Here is a 5,390-nt window from a genome sequence, read left to right as displayed (position 1 = left end):
CTTTGCAATGTTATCCATAATCTGTCATGATCCACACAGTCGAATGCCTTCACATAGTCAATAAAACACAGGTCAATAAAACATCTTTCTGGAATTCCCTGCTTTCAGCCAAGATCCATCTGACATCAGCAATGATATCACTCATTCCTTGCTCTCTTCTTAATTCGGCTTGAGCTTCTGTTAACTCCTTGTCAATATACTGCTGCAACCAACCACTTTTGAATGATCTTTGGCAAAATTTTACTTGTGCGTGATATTAATGATATTGTTGGGTAATTTCCAAATTCTTTTGATCATCTTTCTTTGGAATGAACACAAATATGGATCTCTTCTAGTCAATTGGCCAAGAAGCTGTCTTCCAAATTTCTTGGCATAGATAAGTGAGCATCTCCAGCACTTCATCCATTTGTTGAAACATCTCAATTGGTATTCTGTCAATTTTTGGAGCTTTGTTTTTCACCATTTCCTTCAGTGCAGCTTGGACTTTTTCCTTCAGTACCTTTGGTTCTTGATTATATTCTACCTCCTGAAATGGCAGCTCTTTCATTTTTTCACTTCTTCCTTTCACTTTAGCCCCTCCATGATTAAAAGCAAGTTTCAGATTCTCTTCTGACACCCATTTTGGTCTTTTCTTTCTTTTTGTCTTTTTAATGACCTTCTGCTTTCTTCATGTATGATGTCCTTGGTGTGATAGAATTAATATCTGCTTATTTTCATTAGTATTAATAACTAACAAAATAACTCTCAAGTTTAGGAAAACATATTAACTTTTTGAGTACTCTAAGGTATCATTTTGCACAGAACAGTAATGGGCTAAATAGTACTCTCGTCTGAATGAGTTATTCATTTAGCTAATTTCATAATGTGCTGACATAGATTGATCCAGTCCCTGGGAGAACTGACAATATCTTCATTAATATTATATTATAGCTTCAAATTTGGAAGAATTAAAAATTTGGATGTATAAAAATGTATAAAAGATTTTCATCTCTATTCATACACATAAAGACTTTTACCACTATGCAAACAAGAAGGCAAACACATTCCCTGTTTCAGAGTTGTTGCTAAGAAGTCTTAGGCATTGGTAAAAACCTGCATGCTAAGCCACTGTTCAGATAAAGTGAAAGTAACAGTCTATTTAGCAAAAAGTGCCAGGGAAGTATTTTTTTAATATGAAATGTAACTTTTGAAACTTTGGAGTTTGAAGCTTCCTGTGACTTTAATGCAACTTGTAGGTGTCAGTCAAGAATGAGGGGACACAACTTAATGACTCTGATATAACTAAATTGATTTTGAAGTCTAGTTTATTGGTTCTAGCCATTTAAGTAACTTATTTGTCCAATAAAAAAAGTGTTTTTTTCTGTGCTCACTTAACGATACAGAGAAGATTTGGATGACCCCTGCACACGGATGACATAAAAATTGGTGAAGCATTCCAATTATGAATACATATATATTTTGCCTACCATGTACAAAGCACTGTTTTAGGTACTAGAAATATAAGAATAAATAATATAGAAATAACCCCTAATTTATCATGTTTATATTCTTCAGTGTGCATGAAATAAAAATTTAAACAAATAAATGATAAATGCATAGATGCAAGGTAGAAAACAAAACAGAATAATTGGAAAGAAAATGGCTAAAGAATTGTTACATTAATTTAGATAGATGTATATTTGTTAAGGAGCCCCTGGGTGGTGCAAACGGCTAATGCCCTTAGATGCTAACTGAAATATTTGGAGGTTTGAGTCTACCCAGAGACAAAAGCTTGGTGATTTAATTCCCCAAAATCAGCCATTAAAACCCTATGGAGCACTGCGGAGTTCTACTCTGACACACATTTGTTTGTCATGACTTGGAGTCGACTGTACAGCAACTGGTTGGTTGGTGGTTGTATCAGTTAGGGTGTATTCAGCTCCAAGAAACAAACAAAAACACGAAAGCTAGTAATAGGGAACCCAAGTTCAAGAAGGGAGAGTGTCAACAAGTCATGGGGTTGTTATCCAATGTCATAAAACAATATGTGTACTAACTGTTTAATCAGAATCGAGTTTGTTCTGTAAACCTTCATCTAAAGTACAATAAAAAATTTAGAAAAAAATTCAATAATTAAAAAAATAGAGCAAAAATAATGTCAGCAATTCTAGAGGTATGATGGTTTCGGGGCTGGATAGAATTAGCCTTGTGAATTGAGACAAGGGCTGAAATTTTGTGTAATCTTCATTTTAAGGCAGAGCTTCTATTTTTGTGGGTTGCCATATACTTTCCAGACCACACACACCTTGTCTAAGAGAAGAGAAAGAACAAGGAAATGAAAGTTTTCCCCAAAGAGTAAGAAAATTTATTTCAGTATATGCTGCACTATATTTTTTCCTGGATCCCACGGGCCATAACGAGATGTTTCTATCCCTCAGTGAATAACTGTGGTGAGAATCCAGGATAATGATAATGACCTTGGGGAGGTGGGGGGACAGATTCTCATAAAACAGAAGTGCATACTAGAAACAATATTTAAGTTAAAAGAGAAAAGGGGATTAATACTGTGGCAACTCCCACACTGTTCACTATTAATGGTTGGTGAAGGCTTCTCTGAAAACGTGACATATAATTTGAGGTCTGAATTAGAAGAAGAAACCAGCCCTGTGAAGATCAGACGAAACAAGCAGAAAAAACAGTCCCATCCATAAGGCAGGAAAGAGGTTGGTGTTTTGAGTAACCCAATAAAGATCGGTATAGTGAATGAGGGAGAGAATAGGTCAAAGGCATTAAACGAAGTTGGGAATGGAGTAAGGGATAAGTCAAGTAAGTTAGAGCAAGAAGATTTTTACTCTCATTGTAAGAAAAAGCCAATCAAGAGCTTTAAGCAGAATAATGCAGGGAGCTAACATGTACTTTCAAGAGATCACTTTGGCTGCTTTATGAAAATAGTGCCAAGCCATGAGTCAGAATTGATTTGATGGCAATGGGTATGAATGTCATAGTTTATTTTAAATAATTATCCTGGGAGTGATCATATTCAGAAGGTAGAAACAAGATACAGTGGTGGAAAATTAAAAAGAATAAAAAGCTCTTCTGAATTTTTTCTTCTATTGCTTTTCTCTTTTATTGTTTTCCTTTTTCTTTGTCAACTAACAATGTATATCATGCCACAGAAAATTATGTTTAAAAGATAACTAAATATTAAAGGAAATATTGTCAAGAACCTAAGCACATAAGTCCTCATTTACTTTCAGTGTGAGAACAGCACCATTTTTATGGATATCTTTAAATCTACCATTTTCTGTGTTTCAGCACATGTAGTCACACGTAATTCATACAATATAGCATAATGAACATGAAAATAATTCCCTCCCATATCATGTAATAGAATTTGTTTTTTAGGTTATTTTTATTCCTAAACTTCTTGCAGGAAATATAAAATTGAGAATTAAAATCAACAAAGACTGTTTTAAAATCATTCGGTCATAATAAGAACAAATATAAACAGCCTACCACTTAGAGATTTACCATGCACTTGCCAGTGATACTGAAAGGATTAATTCAGTGTAATTTGATTTTTCTCCAGGCTCTCAACCAGGTACTTATTCTAGATAAACTATCAAGGAGAAAAGAGTTTCCTCCTGAGAAATAGATGTTAGAATCTGTAATGTTTTGGTGATTGGAAATGAGTATAGCAAAAGCTAGGTCATGTTGAGGGGTTTGGTTTGACATTTAAAAACAGATTTAAAACAGATTTTCTTGGAAAAATTTAACACTCCCAAGATTATTATTTTAGTAAAATTTACTTAAAAGAAACTGATTCACACAAAGTGCTTTCTTTAAGAATACAAACAAAGGTGGAGACAATATGGTGTAATAGACAGATGCACCATGCCTTCCCTCTGTAGAAAAACCTCAAAAAACTAATTAAAACAGATACAAATGTCAATCCCAGAACCTTAAGCATCAAATGAAAGGATAAAGAACTAGATCGAGCTCCAAATGGAAGAAGAAACTGACAGAGGACAGGGAATAAGGAGAGCTATACAGTCGAGATCCCCTGATAGCAAACGTAGCACACTGTCACGATCTTGGAACAAAGCCAGCAACTGACCCCAGACAGGGAGTAGAGTACAGGAAGGCAACTTCATGGAGTTCCCAACAGGAGACAGAGCACCTGGTAATCAGAGAAGAACACTTTCCCACCTCTCACTCTTCTGCCCCATAGGCTACCTCTGCTCCTTCCCAATGGGCCATGCTATGTCACTAGACTGAAGGGAAACAAAGTCACCACAGTCCTGGGTCTCCCCCACCCCACCAGCTAGCTCCTGCCACGCCATTTTTTTCTCTTCCTTCCTTTTCTTTCTCCCTCCCACTTAGCCTTGTGCACCACATAGGCCCCTCTCCCAATGGGACATGATTTGCTGCTTGGCTAGGGAGACACTGGCTCACCACCACCCCGGGTCTCCCCACCCCTACTGGCCAGCTCCCACAGCACCATTTTCTTATTTTTTTCCTTTCTTCCTTTTATTTCTCCCTCCCACCTATTTCCATGTGTTCCCTCTTCCCCTTCCCTATAGGCTGTGCTGCGTGGCTCAGCTGGAGATGCACTGGCTGACAGCCACTCTGAGTCCACCACACCCCCACCAGCCTGGTCCTGCCACATCATTTCTTTTTTTCTTGTTCTTTTTCCTTTTCTTCCTTTTGTTTCTTCCTTCCACCTAGTCCCATATGCCACCTCTAACCCTTCCTGCTGGGACATGCTTCACCACCTTGGCTAGAGAGCCACTGGCTGATGACTGCCACAGATCCAACCTGCACCCATCTGCTGGCTCCTGCTGCATTGCCATTTTTTGCTTGTTTCTTTCTATCTCTACTTTCTCCCTCCCACCTAGCTCCATGCATTACATCCCGTCTCTTCCAACAAACTCCTGGGTCCACCATGCCCCCACTTGTGGATCCCTACAGCACTGCCAGCTTTTATTTTATTATTATCATTATTTTCTCTTTCTTCCTTTTCTTTCTCCCTCTGACCTAGCCCCATATGCCACCTCTGCCTTCTGCCACTGGAAACTTATATGCCGCCACTGGAGATTCTCTGGCCCGTTGCTGCCCTGAGTCCACCCTGCCCACAACATGCTGCTACTTGTTTTATTTTTTACTTTTTCTTTATTTCTTTTCTTTCTACCCTACCTAGCCTTGTAGGACACTTCTCCACCTTTTCCTGCTGGCCCCCAAGTCCATCCCAGCCCCATCCACTGGCTACCATTTTTTAATCTTCTCTCTCTTTTCTTTGCATTCTCCGCCCCCCCCCCAGCACTGTACACCACCCCCTTTCCCACCAGCCCCTGATGTGCTCCCATGGCTACAGCATCCTTGGTGCTCAGGCTTACTGCCTCATCAGGCCC

At 38.6% G+C, this 5,390-nt stretch overlaps 1 pseudogene; it reads left to right on the top strand.

The window, feature by feature from the left end:
* The first annotated feature begins 1,344 nt into the window (after positions 1-1,344).
* Positions 1,345-1,445, top strand: LOC111752144 (U6 spliceosomal RNA; annotated as a pseudogene).
* Positions 1,446-5,390: the final 3,945 nt, after the last annotated feature.

Source organism: Loxodonta africana, chromosome 7 (genome assembly GCF_030014295.1).
Source record: "Loxodonta africana isolate mLoxAfr1 chromosome 7, mLoxAfr1.hap2, whole genome shotgun sequence".
NCBI classification, from domain to species: domain Eukaryota; kingdom Metazoa; phylum Chordata; class Mammalia; order Proboscidea; family Elephantidae; genus Loxodonta; species Loxodonta africana.
This window is presented reverse-complemented; position numbering and strand designations above follow the sequence as displayed.